The sequence below is a fragment of the Octopus bimaculoides genome, chromosome 4, assembly GCF_046866305.1.
Source record: "Octopus bimaculoides isolate indiv1 chromosome 4, ASM4686630v1, whole genome shotgun sequence".
NCBI classification, from domain to species: Eukaryota; Metazoa; Mollusca; class Cephalopoda; order Octopoda; family Octopodidae; genus Octopus; species Octopus bimaculoides.
Genome location: NC_142931.1, coordinates 3886828 through 3904327, shown reverse-complemented (window position 1 = coordinate 3904327; position 17500 = coordinate 3886828). Strand labels below are relative to the sequence as shown.

The window sequence follows — 17500 nt, the reverse complement described above, 5'->3', positions numbered from 1 at the left end:
TATATATATATTTGCATATATGTGCGTGTATGTATATATACATGTGTGTGTGTGTATATATATATATATATCTATACATGCACACACACACATACACTCTGGCATTCTCTGTATATGTGTGTGTGTGCATGTATACATATATATATATATATATATATAAACACACACACATGCACATATATATATATTGAAATATACATGTGTGTATGTATATATATATACATCTCAGTGTGTGTGTATATATACCTGTATATATCTTTGTATAGATAAATAATTTTTACATCATTTGTGCACTCTTTAATCAAACATCACTGATTTACATTTTATTCCTCTTAGTGATCCTAATTCTTTTCATTAGTTCTTCATTTTCATTGTTACATATTTATTTATTAATTAATTTATTGACCAATTCACATCTACCCTTGTCATAATCCCTATCTCACCAGATTTCAGATACTATGTTTACTTGCTTCAATTCTTAAGGTCTTCTGGCTGTTTCAGGGATTTGTTTATGCTTTTAATTCCATCAGTTTTTCTGTTGTGCTGAATATTGTATTGGTATTCTTGCTTACAATAAGCGTATTCTTATTTAATCATGTAAGTGTTAACAATTGCATTAATTAATATCATTAAATACAAAATGAAGTAGATGTTTTTTTGACAAGACTGAGGGAGAGAACACATTTGATAAAATTGCGATATCATTAAAAGAACACTGTAGAGTTATCGGTTCATGGCACATCTTTCTCTCTTATGCTATGTTAGTAGCTGATCTGTTATACAAATGATCAATACCTTGTCAAAATATCTACATGACTTTCTGATTGATATAGTTGTACATAACAAAAATTGGACTTTTGATTCTATAGTTGTTATTTGTGGGTCTCATTTTAGTAAGGCCCTGTCAACCTGTTTAGAAAATTGTGAAGGCCCATATATATATACACACACACACACACACACATACACATACTTACACAGATATAACATAGGTAGATGATAGCAGCATGTTGACAGTGGCAGAAGAGTTTTCACTACTGCAATAATCATTGTGTAGTTTATACAGGGAAATAATTATAGCTGACTAGCTTCATTATTCAACTAAGTCAACCTGTAATGACATCCCATCATTAATTTTAGAAATGGTCAATTATTTTAAAATCACCGAAGAGATTTTATTTAATTTTTATAAAGAATATTTATTTTACTTTCCTTTTTTTTTATGTAATTTATAATACACAACTTCTTATTTCTTCTAAATATATTCATACAATTTTACTATACTGGCTTATTATTGTTATTATTACTTTTCCTTTCTTTTTAAATAATAATCTTAGTATTATTAAGACAACAAGCTGGCAACTTTGTTAGAGCATTATAAACAAATACCCTGCATTTTTTATTCTGACTCATTATGTTAGGAGTTCAAATGCTGCTGAGGTCGACTTTGCTTTCATCTTTTTTGGGTCTATAAAATAAGTATGAAGTGGGTATTGGGGTTGAATATAATCGATTAACCCCTCCCCTAAAATTGCTTAAATTGTGCCAAAATTAACTCCTTTATTATTAATATTATCATTATTAGTATTATCATTATTATTATTATTATTATTATTATTGTTATTATTATTATTAATGTTATTGCATGCTTTCAGTGAACCTGTGTATAGGCTTTGGTATATATGCTGGGCTTTTTTCCTTTGACTCTATTCAAAATGTCCTACATAATACGTACTTGACATATGGTACTTGGCTGCACTATTTTCTTTTGTCCTGGGGCTCCTGGTTATGTATTTGTCTGCATCTCTTTCAATTGTTCTCAAGACACCCATTATAGAGATCACCTCAGTTCTCAGGACTCACATCCAGGTTATCTCTGTTTCCCAATCTTCATATTTAGGTAATTTCTCTGTTTCTTTTAGAGAAACATTACCATTGATGGTGGTTGATACATTGACTATACAGCATTTCTGTTCCGATAGTCTTAACAATGTCTCCCCACCCCTATATGTGTATCAGCACATCCAAGAGTGTGGTTGTTTTGTTGCTCTACTGTTGACTTACTCTAATTGTTGCTGTTGTTGTTATCAAAATCACAGGAAATTCAACCAGGTTTCTCATAGCTATTGGCAAACAACTGTTCCCAAGTTCGTTATAGTTTTGTGTCACCATTTGTATTAATGTATGTCTGTAGTGGTGGTGTGTGTGCGTGTGTCTATATATATATGTACATACACAAAGATAGACAGACAGACACACACACACATATATACACACACACACACACACACATATATGCACACACACACACACAGCCTCAGACTCAACAGAGACCTACATCAAGTGCCTGGAGGAGGTAGTGCTACCCTGGGTCAAGAGGGTTGCAGCCTGAAGACCTTATGTCTGGCAACAGGACTCTGCACCATGCCACACAAGCAGGAGAACCCAGTCATGGCTGTCAGATAATTTCTGTGACCATATCACCCCTAACATCTGGCTACCTAACTCCCCTGACTGCAACCCCCTTGATTATTAAGTGTGGGGCACAGTTGAATGAGACACTAGCAAAACTCCTTGTAACACTAAAGATGAAGTGAAGGCAAGGATTATGGCTGGATTCACCAACTTAAACAAGGAGACCATCAAGAACATCTACAGGAGATTCCAAATTCGTCTGGAGGCCATGGTTGAAGCCAGTGGCGATTTTATTGAATAAAGTTACTCTTTAGTATTTCAAGATATTTTTATATAATTTTGGTAAATATATGTGTTAAAATATGAAATGTCAGCGTTATTTTCATTTTTAACTAATTTAAGCAATTTGCCCGAGTATTGCTGACCTGTGGGTTTATGTCGAACAGCTACTGTCATGTGTAAGATGGATCCGGCTATCAGCTGAATCCATTGTGAAGATTGACCTGCCAACCTCCTTTAACCAGGAGGGCAAGGCAATTTTCCTATGTCTAGTGGCTGTAGCAAAAGAGGTGGTATGGTGGACCCGTTTGAAAGGGCTAAAGTCAGATACTTTGCTCTTTGGCCAAGGCCTCGTCAACTTTTTCAAGTTCCACTTGAAAAGGAAGATGAGAGTAGAGAAGGAAGTGCTGTCTCATAGCAAATTCGTTGAAAGATGGGTGACTGTTGGAAGAATGGCCAGTATGAACGGACCAATTCTGAGGTTACACCTGTAAAAAAAAAAGGTAATATAAAAGGAGAAAGGGCTCTATACCCCTTTTATTTACAGACCAGGCTCCTGTGGCTTTTATAGGTTTTTCCACGTGTAACCTTTCGAAGCGCCTCCCCCTATTGGGAGTTTTATTTGTTATATCTTTCTCTGTTTTTCCATTGTTTGCACGAACGTTTTCTTTTCGGACAAAACCCTTTGTAACCTTCGTCCTGTCTTTGTCCTTACATATTTTTGATTTATATTAGCCCTTGTGGCCAATAAAACCAGAATCAATTATTATTATTATTATAAGAAATATAATTTGCAATATTATTAAAAGAGCACTGTAGAGTTATCGTTTCATGGCACATTTTTCTCTCTTATGCTATGTTAGGAGCTGATCTGTTATACAAGTGATCAATACCTTGTCAAAATATCTACATGACTTTGTGATTGATATAGTTGTATATAAAAAATTGGACTTTCAATTCTGTAGTCGTTATTTGTGAGTCTCTTTTTAGCAAGGCCCAGTAAACCTGTTTAGAAAATTGTCAAAGCACGCACACAGATATAACATAGGTAGATGATAGCAACATGTTGGCAGTGGCAGAAGAAATTTCACTACTGCAATAATCATTGTGTAGTTTGTACAGGGATATAATTGTAGTGACTAGCTTCATTATTTAATTAAGTCAATCTGTAATGACATCTCATCTTTAATTTTAGAAACGGTCAATTATTTTAAAATATATATTTTTCCTTTCAGTATAATGTAATAAATTTTCTGATGGCTCAAATTGTTTACAAGATGGTTTCTTCCAGGGTTAAATGGTAAGAAATTGTGGTAAGGAGTTGGTTTGATGAAGTAAAGGGCTAATTTAGAGTATTTAATTGTTTATCTCATTACACTTTGTGGAAAATAAGGTTCATCCTTAAATATTTGTGCTGGGTCTATGTCTGTAACAACCCATTTTACTTTTGATTGTAGTTTACCATGGTCACCTGATGACAAGAGAAGTTGTTAGCCACAGCTCGTGTTTCACTCCTACAACATTTGTGAAACATAAACTACTAATTTAAAAAGAATGGGAAAGAAAACTCCAAACGATTAAACAGACACACAAACATGAATAGCTGCAATTAAAGTGGTAAAAATGCAAATTTAAATGCCAGTGACTGAAGCATCATTACAACATACTATCTCATCTTTTAAATATAATTGAACAATACCCAAAACATTCAGAACATAAGCCATTGTAACATACCTAACATGCTCTCAATATTCAAACTAAATGACACACTAGGTGACTCCACAAAAAGCTATCAGCATGGAAGATGTGTTTCAAAGACTGCCTTGGCATATGACAAGATATATGCTCCCTCACCAGACTGGCACTATATCTGGACGTATACAAAATGGTGGTATATTTGTATGGAAATTTGTGCCAATTATTTAAGATTTGAGACTGGGAAGATAAGGTAAGAAAATGGGTGAAGTTTGTGTTCTACACACTTGCTTGCAGGATGGTGCTGCAGTATTTGGGTATTCTCCTGTGGACAGAATGGTGCTAAATATATATCACCACCCTGTTAACATGTAGACACGTTACGACTCTATAAACAGGAAAATTTTAAAAATGCTAATTAAATGCATGAAATATTCTAAAAGGATGGAATAAATAAAATAAAGAACGAAAGTTTTTGAAAGAAAATAGAATGAGGTTATTGTTTCATTTGTTGCCTTGTTGAAGAATAATTGACTGAAAATAGCAAATTATTTTATATTCCAACTTGTTTACTGTAAGGCACAAATTATTAAGTTTTTCAACATAGAAGCCATTATCTTTCTCTTGTTTTCGAATTTCCTTTGTCTTTTTCCCATCTTGTACATTGATGAAATTGATATTGAAATTCCACCGAAATAGTCCCCACTAAAATATTATTCACCATAATATTCTTGAATGATACATTGTTTAGATTCTCTTAGAAACTATTTTTTGAACTCATTAACTATTTTAGAAGTAGCAATGACATAAGATGGTGAGATTCACAAATATTGATATAGCTATTATGATTTGTGCATAAAATGTATTGGGCTGGCAATCATCAATTCAACCAGGGATACATAGGTTTTAGTAGCCCTTAAGTAGGTACATTTCTCTATATCTTAGTACAGTGTTAATCATTTGTACAATGTCATCCAAACTACATGAGGGTCTAAGAAGAAAAAACCCTGTTTGCAAATGGTACATACATTCAGTTCACCCAAAATATATGTAAATATCTGTGTGTGTGTGTGTGTAAGATGTTGATTGCTAAAATGTGGATGAGATGTTTGGACGAAGAGAATCGAGAAAGTTGTGAAAGAAGAATTGTAAAGACTGACCTTGAGGTGTTGAGTGTCATGGAAGGGTTGACAAAAGACCAAGATGACTGCTGATTTGCTGTGCTTGACAAACCATTTTTACTAATGCCAGAACACAATGTAAAGCAGTTGGCATTAGGAGGTGCATCCAGCTGTAGAAGCTGTTCTTAAACAGACCCTTTGGCTTGGCGCAGTCTGCTGACCTGTCAGATTGTCCATTCCATACTTGCGTGGAATACAGATGCTCACTGGTGATAGTGATTTATATGTTCCATTACATACCTGTTTTAAGTTTTATCTCTTTTAGTTTGGATTTTTCAGATTTTCTTACTAGTTTTTTACAGTTGGTTTGGAACAGTAACGTTCCTAAATCCATATCAGATATTTCTAAACCCTTACATTCTCAATTTCAAGAATTGGATTGAATATGTTTGGCATTTGTGTTGTTTCTTATATACTGCTTGACTTTCTGTAGACTTTCCCAGCAAAGATTTGTTTGATCATTAGCTTCAGGCATCATCAGTCACATGATGAATTTTTTTTTATTATTATCATCATCATTTACATTATTTACATTTAACGGATATTTGTCCTCATCTCGTTTGTTCTTAACACAACATTTCGGCTGATATACCCTCCAGCCTTCATCAGGTGTCTTCGGGAAATTTTGAACCTGGGTTCTCATTCCTAAGGTATTTTTCGATGTTGTTGTTATTATTATTATTATTCAGGTCACTGCCTGGAATTGAACTCAGAATCTTGGGGTTAGTAGCCCACACTCTTAACCACTATGCCATATATTGTGTTAACAACAAACAAGATGAGGACAAATATCCGTCAAATGTAAATAATGTACATAATTCCTCATCATTATTTCATGGAAGGGGGATGTTAAATGATGATAAAAATATTAAATGTGACTGCTGATGCATGAAGCTAATGTCATGCTCCAATTTTGTCCATTCGGTTTTTTTCCCCTTATATGTCATAGTAGTCACATGTTAATATTTTGATGCATGTTGTTTGGATGCTAATATGAATGTGGTTTCCATAATAGTTTGCTGTGTGGAATTCTATATAAAGTATGTATTTTCTTCTAGTATTGTCCTCTGTAATTTTGGTGTGTAGTGCAATGTGCAATTGATCCATGTTGTAAGTGCATGGTGAGTCTACATGATAATGTTGGACTGGTCTGTCCAATGTAACAGTTAATGTCCTGAAGTTTGCAACTTTTAGTTTTACAGTCAAACTTATATATCACATTGGTCAGCCGCAGTTTGTTCTCAGGCTGACATCGTTTGTGGTATATTATTGATGAGGAGTTTTTGGTTTTTGCATTTTTATACTATGTTATTAGTTTAAGTATATGGTCGAGTGCGATGCATTTTGTGTTTTATGAGGGTTTTTATTATATGTTTGTGAGTTTGATAGTTTTTGGGCATTTGCTTCATGCAATAGATTTTATGTGTGGTTTGTGTATTTCTATTAGGTTTATTCTCTGATATATTTGTTCTATTATATTTGTGTCTGTGTTCTTTTATAGCTTGGTAGACCAGTGTATTAGAATATCTGTTGTCAATTAATATTTGTTTAATTCTCTGTATTTCTATATCTCAGCCATTGTTTGTGGAAAATACGAAAAATCCGATGGAAAATATAAAACTTCGATGTTAGTTGTTTATTCAACGAAACATGCATAAATGAGAAGCTTTTCCCCATGTGTGTGTGTGTGTTTGTGTGAGTGTGTATGTGTAGGAAGCTTCTTAACTTCAATTTCGTAAAGCTGTTTGTATGTGAGGTAAAATGCCCTTAGATGGAAAAAGTCAGACGAATTATCTATGGCAGTTGAACCATTTATTTTTTGTTTATTGGACATAGTAATCATTAGACATATGTGATGCAAGAACACACAGCTGTTGAAATTAGGAATTTTGGCTTTAAGAGGAAGATTTAAATTTCAGTAGTTGGAAGTTGTCAGGTCACTTTTGTGCAGAGGTTTAGCCAATATACAGCAGAGACATGGTTCAATTTCTATTGGTGTTTTCATACTATTTTTTCTTTTTTTCTTTTTCTGAGCACTTAAAAAGAAAGACTATTTTCAAAATTCTCAATGCCTTAAACAAATCAGAACTTAATAAATGTACTTAATTACAGGTTAACGTAATTTAGTAAGATGAAAAATATTTATAATCACATGAGATTACATCTGTAATGAGAAATCATGAATGTTAATGAAAATTGTGGTAAATGTGGATAGGGGAGAGAATTCAAAAATGTAAAAGTGATAGAAGATTTTGAGAGAGAGAGAGAGAAAATGTGTGTGTGTGTGTGTGTGTGTGTGATGTTAGAGCATGTGCAAGTGTGTGTATATGTTGGCGAGATTTTCTTCACATAAATGTGTTCCTTAATTTTTGTGATTCCCTTGCCTTCCTGTTACCATGTTCTTCAGTTCCAGTGGTGGACATCTTTCTTCCCTTTTCAGTTACTTTCATAGAACCAAAAAATCCCCACAAACATTCTGGCTCGTAGCTTTCACAGTCTACACAAATTAAATTCACATTTGTCAGACTCCTCTCGTGTATGTTTCTCATCCAATATGGTTGCATATCATAAACACAATGCATTTAATAGATACATGATATCACTTAACTATTTCTCAGTGCTGAGCAAGAACAAATATTTGAATTTCTTTCTGTTAAGATGAAAATGTAGAATGGATTCAAAGTTAAGTTGAAATACTTTCCATATTTTTTTGTTTCATCATCATCATCATCATCATCATCATCATCACTATTATGTGCTGTGTTTTCAAAATTATGAAGTGTATTGTTGAAATGATAATGCTTCTCTTTTATTATCAAATTTTAACCTAGTCTAACAAGAGTTTACTTATCTATGAAGTTACTTTCTGTTAGAATGTTCGATATATCTCTGAGAAAATAAGGCACTGAACCTCATTCATGCACACAGATGAATATGTGTGTGTATTTTCCCTCTCTTATACCCACCCTCTCTCCTCTCTTCCTCTCCCCTCCCATACCCATCTTCCCCCTCTCTTACATCGACCTTCCCCTTCTCCCTCCTCGTCAACACTCCCTCATAAGCTCATCCCACCACACCCCAACACACTCCTACTCTACCTTCCCACTCCACCCCATCCAATTCCTTACACCCACCACCCACCCCTACCCACATACCCCACCCTACCCACATACCCCTACCTCTACCCCACACTCCACCCATGCCTTCCCCACCTCCCAACACCCTCACATCACACCACACCAATACCCTTGCATCACACCACGCACACACTACAACTGACCAACTACTTTCTCCCTTTCTCCCTTCCCCCATTTTCACACTACATACGTCAAGATCACCAGCAGTCTACCTCCCACACACAGCCCCTCGTTCCCGATCACCGTTCGTTATCTCCCCCTTTCTTAGCTCTCCTGAAATAAGAATTTCTAACTTCCGGTCAGTCAGCCATTGTTATGATCGGCCATTATTATGATTGACCGTTGACTGAACACTATTCAATTTTTTTTCTCCGTGTTTTTCTCCTTGTCTCCGTATTCTTTCTGTTGAAGAGCGTAGCTCGAAACGTCAAAGACTTTCCGTATTCCCGAGCGTCATACTAATATATACTTTTGTTATTTACACCACCTGTCCTCGTCTGTTGTTATTTTTTGTATAATCTCCCATATGTATAAATATATATATGCACATGTATATGTATATATATATATGTGTGTGTATATATATATATATATATATATATATATATATATATATATATATATGTATATATATATGCATTATGTATATATATATGCATTATGTATATATATATGCATTATGTATATATATATGCATTATATATATATATATATGCATTATATATATGTATATATATATGCATTATATATATATATATATGTATATATATATGCATTATGTATATATATATGCATTATATATATATATGCATTATATATATATATATGCATTATATATATGTATATATATATGCATTATATATATATATATGCATTATATATATGTATATATATATGCATTATATATATATATATGTATATATATATGCATTATATATATATATATATGTATATATATATGCATTATATATATATATATGTATATATATATGCATTATATATATATATATATATATATGTATATATATATGCATTATATATATATATATATATATATATATATATATATATGCATTATATATATATATGTATATATATATGCATTATATATATATATATGTATATATATATGCATTATATATATATATATGTATATATATATGCATTATATATATATATGTATATATATGCATTATATATATATATGTATATATATATGCATTATATATATATATATATATATATATGTGTATATATATGCATTATATGTGTATATATATATATATATATATATATATATATATATGCATTATATATATATATATATATATATATATATATGTATATATATATATGCATTATATATGTGTATATATATATATGTGTGTGTGTATATATATATATATATATATATATATATATACACACACACATTATATATGTATATATATAAATGTATATATATATATATATAAATGTATATATATATATACACACACACATTATATATGTATATATATATATATAAATGTATATATATATATATATATATATATATATGTATGTATGTATTGTAAGTGCAGTACTTGCATGTAATGGATTTGGTGCCATTAGTGCCTTGCACAAATATTTTGATTAAGATGGGTGACAGTAAATATCTGTTGTAAGTAATGCCAAGCCATTGACAGTGGTTAAATATTTGTTGGAAGTCTTTGATAAAAGTGCTTTTTGCATAGAGTCACTGAACAAACAATACAGAAGCCATTCTTGCTCTATCAACCCAATAAAACAACTTTGTTGCGAAAAACAAAACGAAAAGTATATATTTTAGTCTCTGAACAGACAAGCTGAAGTTGTTAGAAAGCAGTTTTTATTATGTGTTACATACTATAAACATATTTGTAAGTTATTTGTTAAAACAATAAACATTATCAAATCCATTCTGTGAGTTATTCAACTCTGTCATTGTCTGTCTGACTGTCTGTCCACCTGTCTGTCTGTCCATCTCTAATAACTCAGATAGAGAAGAATACATACTGACGGTTTATTTTATATTAATGGATGACAGTTTCACAACATATCTGACCAAATAACATTATCACATAAGATCCATCAAAATGAAGATCTTTCAAAAAAATAAAAAAAAAAGTCCCTCTTTTCTTTTCTCTATCTTTCCTTTTTTCTTTTTTCTTTTTCTTTATGATGATGTGGGAAATTTGTGTTAAATATTATTGAGAATAATACAACCACCTTTGCCTACTTGCAGTAAATGTTTGCATACATTCTTTATCTTTTATTGGTTTCTGTTATTAAACTGCGACCATTCTGGGGCACTGTCAGTTATAACAACTTTGGTACTTATATCAGTCTGGAACTGATTTTACTGTTGTATAGTTTACTGATTGGCTAACAGCAGTCTTGTTTTGACCAATGATATTGCGTTTAACACACACATATGTTTTGTGATCCCAACAATACCAGACAATTTCTTTTTCATGTCTTAGAACCCTTCTTTGTGCAGTAAGAACTCCATCACGACTTCAACTTTCTTGATCAACATGATATTAAAATAATTCAATAGTGTTTTCTTGAAATCAGTAGCAATAATATCTATGATTGTGTGCATCTCTCTATTGATTTGTGTATATGTGATCATATCTGTATGTGTGTAGTGTCTGTTTCTGGCCATTTGTGTCTTGGAGAGAACTGTTCCATTTGCAGAAACATACGGTTAGTTTTGATTGAAGGAGGCTTCTATATGTATATATATTCATATATATATCTATATCTATCTATCTATCTATCTGTCTGTCTGTCTATATATATATATATATATATATATATATATATATATTTATATATATATATGTGTGTGTGTACATCATCATCATATTTTTTCCATGCTGGCATGTAGTTGAATGGTTTGACAGGATCCAGAGAATTCCAAAGTTGCATCAATCTTCGTTGTCAACTTTGGTATGGTTTCTACAACTGGATGCCCTTCCTAACACCAGCCACTTTACAGAGTGTACTGGTGCTTTTTTGTTTTTGTTTTGTACCACTAACACTTGTGGGGTTGCCAAGTAACTTGCAAGACAGGAAAGAACAAAAGAGGAAAAAGTGGAAAAGGAAAAAAACCCATGAAGAAATTATATATATATATATATATATATATATATATATATATATATATATATATGATCAACATTATTTAATGTTTACTATTCCATGTTTGCATAAACCAGATAGAATTTGTCGAGGCAGATTTTTTGTGGGTGGATGCCTTTCCTGTTGGGCTAAAATACATCAATTATATAGCTTCAGAAATAAAGCTTACAAGTTTATTTTAAACGTGGCTCAGTGCAATATAATTTTCATATGCAAGTTTAAGTGGGGAGGAGGGGAGCCAAAATATTTCAAGCTCTTATTTATTAAAATAAAAGATTTTCAGAGCAGAACCCAATGTATTTGTAAACCCATTGCACTGCTGGAGATGCAACTTGATGCTTCAACAACTACAAAAATGAGGCAGAGTTTGAATTCTTTCTGACACTTGATGGTAGATCTTGTTTTAACTCTTTCTCTTTTCACTGATGTCTAAAAATTACTTGAAGCTGGAGCATTTTGTTGATTTTACTTGGGATTTAAGTGACAGTACTCAATACATTGTGTAAAGTGTTTCTATCTATTATATCTGATAAATAAGACTACTTGTGCATGATTTTGAATTTCAGGCTAAATAGAATATTCTTTTGGTGGAATTTCAGTGAGTTTCTTAAAAGAGAATCCATGCAACTTATCTTAAATAATTGCTAACATATTTCTTATGCAAGTTGACATTTAATTAGTAATCTTATAATTAGTCATTAATTATTTACTATTAATTTCATAGAAATTATGTATTTGTTTAATTTTAAAAGTTAGCTCCTAAAATTTCCTCTCTTGTCCACACCATGTGGTAGAGATTCTTTTGAGATGGAACAAGCAACAATTATTTCCAGACTGGATGCTTGATGGTAAGCCTAACTCTTGACATTAATGACATTAGTGTCTGAATGACTAATGTTTTACTTCTATTGAAGTCTACAAACAGTAATTACTTGAAACTTGTACGTGTCATTGTTATTGCTTCTCATTTAGCTGTTTTTCTTGTTTTTTTTTCTGTATTTGACAAATGAAATAAAAATATGTCTTTTATAGAATCTCAAAGATTAGTACACCTTCATTGTTTGAAAGTGTTAATGACTTTTGGCACCATTAATAGGTTTTTACAGAAAGCTGGCTGTGACATCCTCTCTTAGGGTACACACCATGGATGTTTGTGTTTATGAAGTTGTTTTAGAGAAAATATATAAATGGACAAACATGTGTTTGTGTGTTTGTGTTTGATTTCTTTGTACATTTTATCATGAATAGCAATTAATGCTTGAGTGTAATGTAAGTTGTTTAAATAGTAATATTTCTAGACTGAAATTGTACTAACTCACGAATTTTTAGCAAAAGCACAAACATTTATGATATCTTACTAATTTTAAGTCTTCTATGGAGAAAGAAAAAAAAGAAGTGAGTAGGAAATCTGAGTAGATAGAATGTTTGGATAATGATCAAATGTTTTAATCCTGTCGCAAACATTTTCTCCCCTCTTTCACACTTACCAGTAAAAACAAAGCTTGGTCAAGAAGCAAAAAGATCTTTACAGTATTATTGCTGAATGTTTTGTATGAGAATAGCCATTTCCATATTTCTTGTCTGTTCCAATAATTTATATAGAATTCAACAAAGAAAGCTCTACATGGTCTCTCATCCTCCTATAAATAGCAGCCAAATCTCTTTTAGATTGCTCTACACCATTAAAAAAGGAAGGAGAAATTTCATAAAAAGTTCCTAAAGAGACATGACTGGCAAGAACAAAACAATGGATGCAGTTGAAATATGTTTCATTATTGGTCCTGTTGAGCAGAGTTAAAATTAAACAATAAATAACAACAACAACAATGTTAACATTCTGAAGGTCTTTGAATATTTAAACCTGCTCTTGTATAAAGAAATAATGATAATGCATAAAGGATTACACACACACACACACACACACACACACACACGCACAAGCATTGTTATTAATTATATCTAAAGATAATCACTTGAGTTCACCACTTATTGTTATTGCCATTTTTAACATTATTGTAAATAATGTTTTTCTTTCTCTCTTTTTAATTTCATTTATAATTTTCAACTTTATTTTTCTGTTATTTAATGGCTCACCTCTGTGAATATCTAATAAAGTGTATTTGTATATTGAACATGAGAAATGATTAATTGAAGTGGAAGACTTGTTGCTAAAGAACCCACAATGTCTTCGCTGCTATTTTAGGCTGATAATTAACCTCTCAACGACTACACAACTCTATTAGTGCTTCCACAATCTCTAATCTTTGACGTCGCTAGTTATTTCCTCTCTTTCCTCTTGAGGTAATTGTTGAAAATTAATTATTGATATCAATGTTGCTGTTATTATTATTTATTTCTATCAAACTTCTTCACTTTTATATCTTGATTTAAAGACGAAGTGTTGTTGCTATTTTTGTCATAAAATAAATTAATGTTGCTTTGCAATATCTTTCCCATACATAATACAGGTAGTGTTGATTTGAATTGTACTTTTTGAAATGGTAAAGTATTATCCAAATTTGGTTCTATCTCTTAAGTGTACAATTGTTGTGTTGACTTCATAATTTATTTTCTGATTTATCTCAACAAGATGATGTTGCTAAATTTGTGGAAAATTTTATTTCTTCAACTGTTTGTTATTTCTCTGACACATCAGTAATGGGCAATATTTTAATTAAAGTTGTTTTTAAGTTTTTAAAGAAGAATTTCTTTGTATCCCGCACATATATATAAAAATACAACTTCCCTTCTCTAAATGATTCTGATATTATTTTCTCCTTTAACGATGGTCCTTAATATTACAAATTTCCTGTCCTAATTTTGCAATTTCTCCAAACTCTGTGACTATTTTTCAAAAGATCATTTTCTGACAAACATTTCAACAAGAAAGCTCTTCAGTTTTGTTCTCTTCAATTGTAAATGAATCTTCTTTGCAACGACATTTCTTCCAGCCAGTGTTGTTTTCATGTTTGCAAACTTTATGGATTGGATAAAACTATCTTCTTAATACTTAAGGCATCATTGAATCAGTCTGGAAGGTTTTGTCATCAAATAATGTCATAGGGGAACCAGTCCTAAACTACTTGGAACCAGTTTTCTCTGGTTTATTAACAAATTGAAATCTGTGTCCCATTCTATCCAGGCGTTTGTCATTACACTATACACATATTGTATTGAGTAATGTTGTATATGGTGTATACACACTGGTCTGTATCTATATTGACTTGACTTTTAATTGAACCAGGTAGGGTTCACCTGTGCTGCATCAGGGGCATATATTGTAGGGTCCGAACCCTGGATGAATTGTAAACTTGCTGTTAACCTCATTTGGACAATGCTAGTGGTATATCCTCTACATTGTGCAAATGATGTAACACTCACAGCAGCATTAGAGAGAATAAAAGTTCCAATATTTTAAGGTTGTCAAGCCATTAACTTATTTATTGTGATTGTTCTCTGGGGTATCTCAATTCCCATAAAGCTTTGTTTGATTTGGGGAGACAATAGCAGACAACAGTATTCTACAAAGTGTGGTTGTACACCAAAGGAGGAGAGGAGAGTGATAATATCTTTCTCTCTAAATTGGAATGTGTTGAGGATCCAAGAATTCGTCTTAGGAGCTGTATCGATCTTATGGTTGATGTGAGTGCCCCAGCTGGGGTTGTTGTCAACAATTACTCCTAAATCTCTGAGATTATTGGATGACATGAGTCGGTTTCCTGGAGGAAGAGATTCTGGATGCTTCAGAACATTCTTTTTTCAAAAATGTAGGAGTTTAGATTTTCTCTCATTGAGCACTATAACTACTTCTATCCTCCCGCTGACTAACTGCATGTAGGTGAGACTGGTTTTGTTCTGTCATTTCCTCCAGGGATAACTAATGAAGCTTGGAATCATCTATGAATTTTTTTATTTTACACGCCCATATAACAATGATGGTGGTGGTGGTGGTGGACCACTGCTACTACCACTGCTGTCTTCATCATTTAATGTTCCTTTATCCATGCTTGCCTGGGTCAAACTGAATTTGTTGATGCAGATCTTCTATGACTGCATGCCCTTCCTGTTGCCAACTTTCATATTCCCTTCCACTCCAGCTTCGTGTCTTTATTCACCTAAATAACATCAGATATGACTGGATGCCTCCATACAACCCACCTCATCACACTGTTTGCTCTCTTTTTAACTAACCCTTCACTTCAGCCCTTTCTTCCTTCTCCTGTCCCTTCCATACTCCCACAAAACATTCCATATCCCCCAATAAATCTCTTACCATTCTTTATCCTCTCTGATCACCAAAGTCACCACTCTCTCTTTCTCTTCTGTTCTCCTTTCAGTCATGGCAGCTCTTTATACTTTTCAGCCTTGCAAATTCAAGGTGACCTTATTGGTGCTGATGTCGCAAAAAAAGAACGCATCCTGTAAACTCTCTAAAGTGTTCTGCATTATGAAAGGCATTGTGTGGTTGTGTGTCTGTGTTTGTCCCTCCACCATCACTTGGCAACTGATGTTGATGTGTTTACATCTCTATAACTTAGCGGTTCAGCAAAAGAGACCGATATGATAAGTACTGGGGTCGATTTGTTCAACTAAAGGCGGTGCTCCAGCATGGCTGCAGGCAGATGACTGAAACAAAAGGGTTAAAGAATACACACACACACAAACACACACACACATCAAAATATGAAATTATTTATGAGATATTTAGTTCCACCATCTTAACTATGTTTCATTAACAGAAGGTGATAATTTATTACATTAAGTAAATTATGTAACACCTACCATCAAATCATCAGAAATTTGCAGCTTTTATACATAACACTATAGGCTTGAAAAGATGGTGGAATTCCTCATCATGGAGTCAGTCGTTTTTAAAGCATCTGTAAGTTGTTTTAACAAAATATCTTACAAACAATCTCTCATGTTTTGTTTTCAGCATAGATTGTGGGTAACACTCAAACCCAGATTTCTTAACAAAGGATACAATTACAATACACAAACGGAAATACACATGGAGTTATAAATACTGGTTATTTGTTATACAGTTTAATGTTGAAATTGAACGAGATGAATATGTGTATACATATATGTACATATGTGTGTGTGTACGTATGTATATATATATATATATATATATATATATATATATGCAAATGCTTATAGGTATGGAGTTTCAGTTTGATTAGACTTAAGCTAATGAATAGACACATTTGGCTTTCTCATCTACTGACAGCTATCATTTATTTTGTTCATGAAACTTGGAGTAAATGAGAAATTCTTGGGAGTTATAAACATCTTCAGAATCACTTATTTCATTCATTTTTGAAGGACAGACAATATATGAGGTAAATATTGGTTTCAAATTTTTGCCCAAGGCTAACCCTTTTTGAAGGAAGGGGTTAAGTTGATTACATTGACCTCATTGTTCAACTGGTACTTATTTTATCAACCCCAAAAGGATGAAATGCAAAGTCAACCTCAGTGGGATTTGAACTCAGAACATAAAAACAGATGAAAGGCCACTAAGCATTTTGTCTTATGTGCTAACAATTCTGCCAGCTCACTGCCTTAAATAGAATTTCCTTGTTTCCATCTAACTATAACTTATCTTTTTACCATGTCTTG

The 17500-nt window shown here is 32.4% G+C and overlaps 1 protein-coding gene across 37 annotated transcripts in view; it reads left to right on the top strand.

Annotated features, from left to right (window-relative positions):
- Positions 1-17500, top strand: part of LOC106881718 (forkhead box protein P4) — a 543812-nt gene that overhangs the window by 301568 nt on the left and 224744 nt on the right. The window lies entirely within an intron of this gene.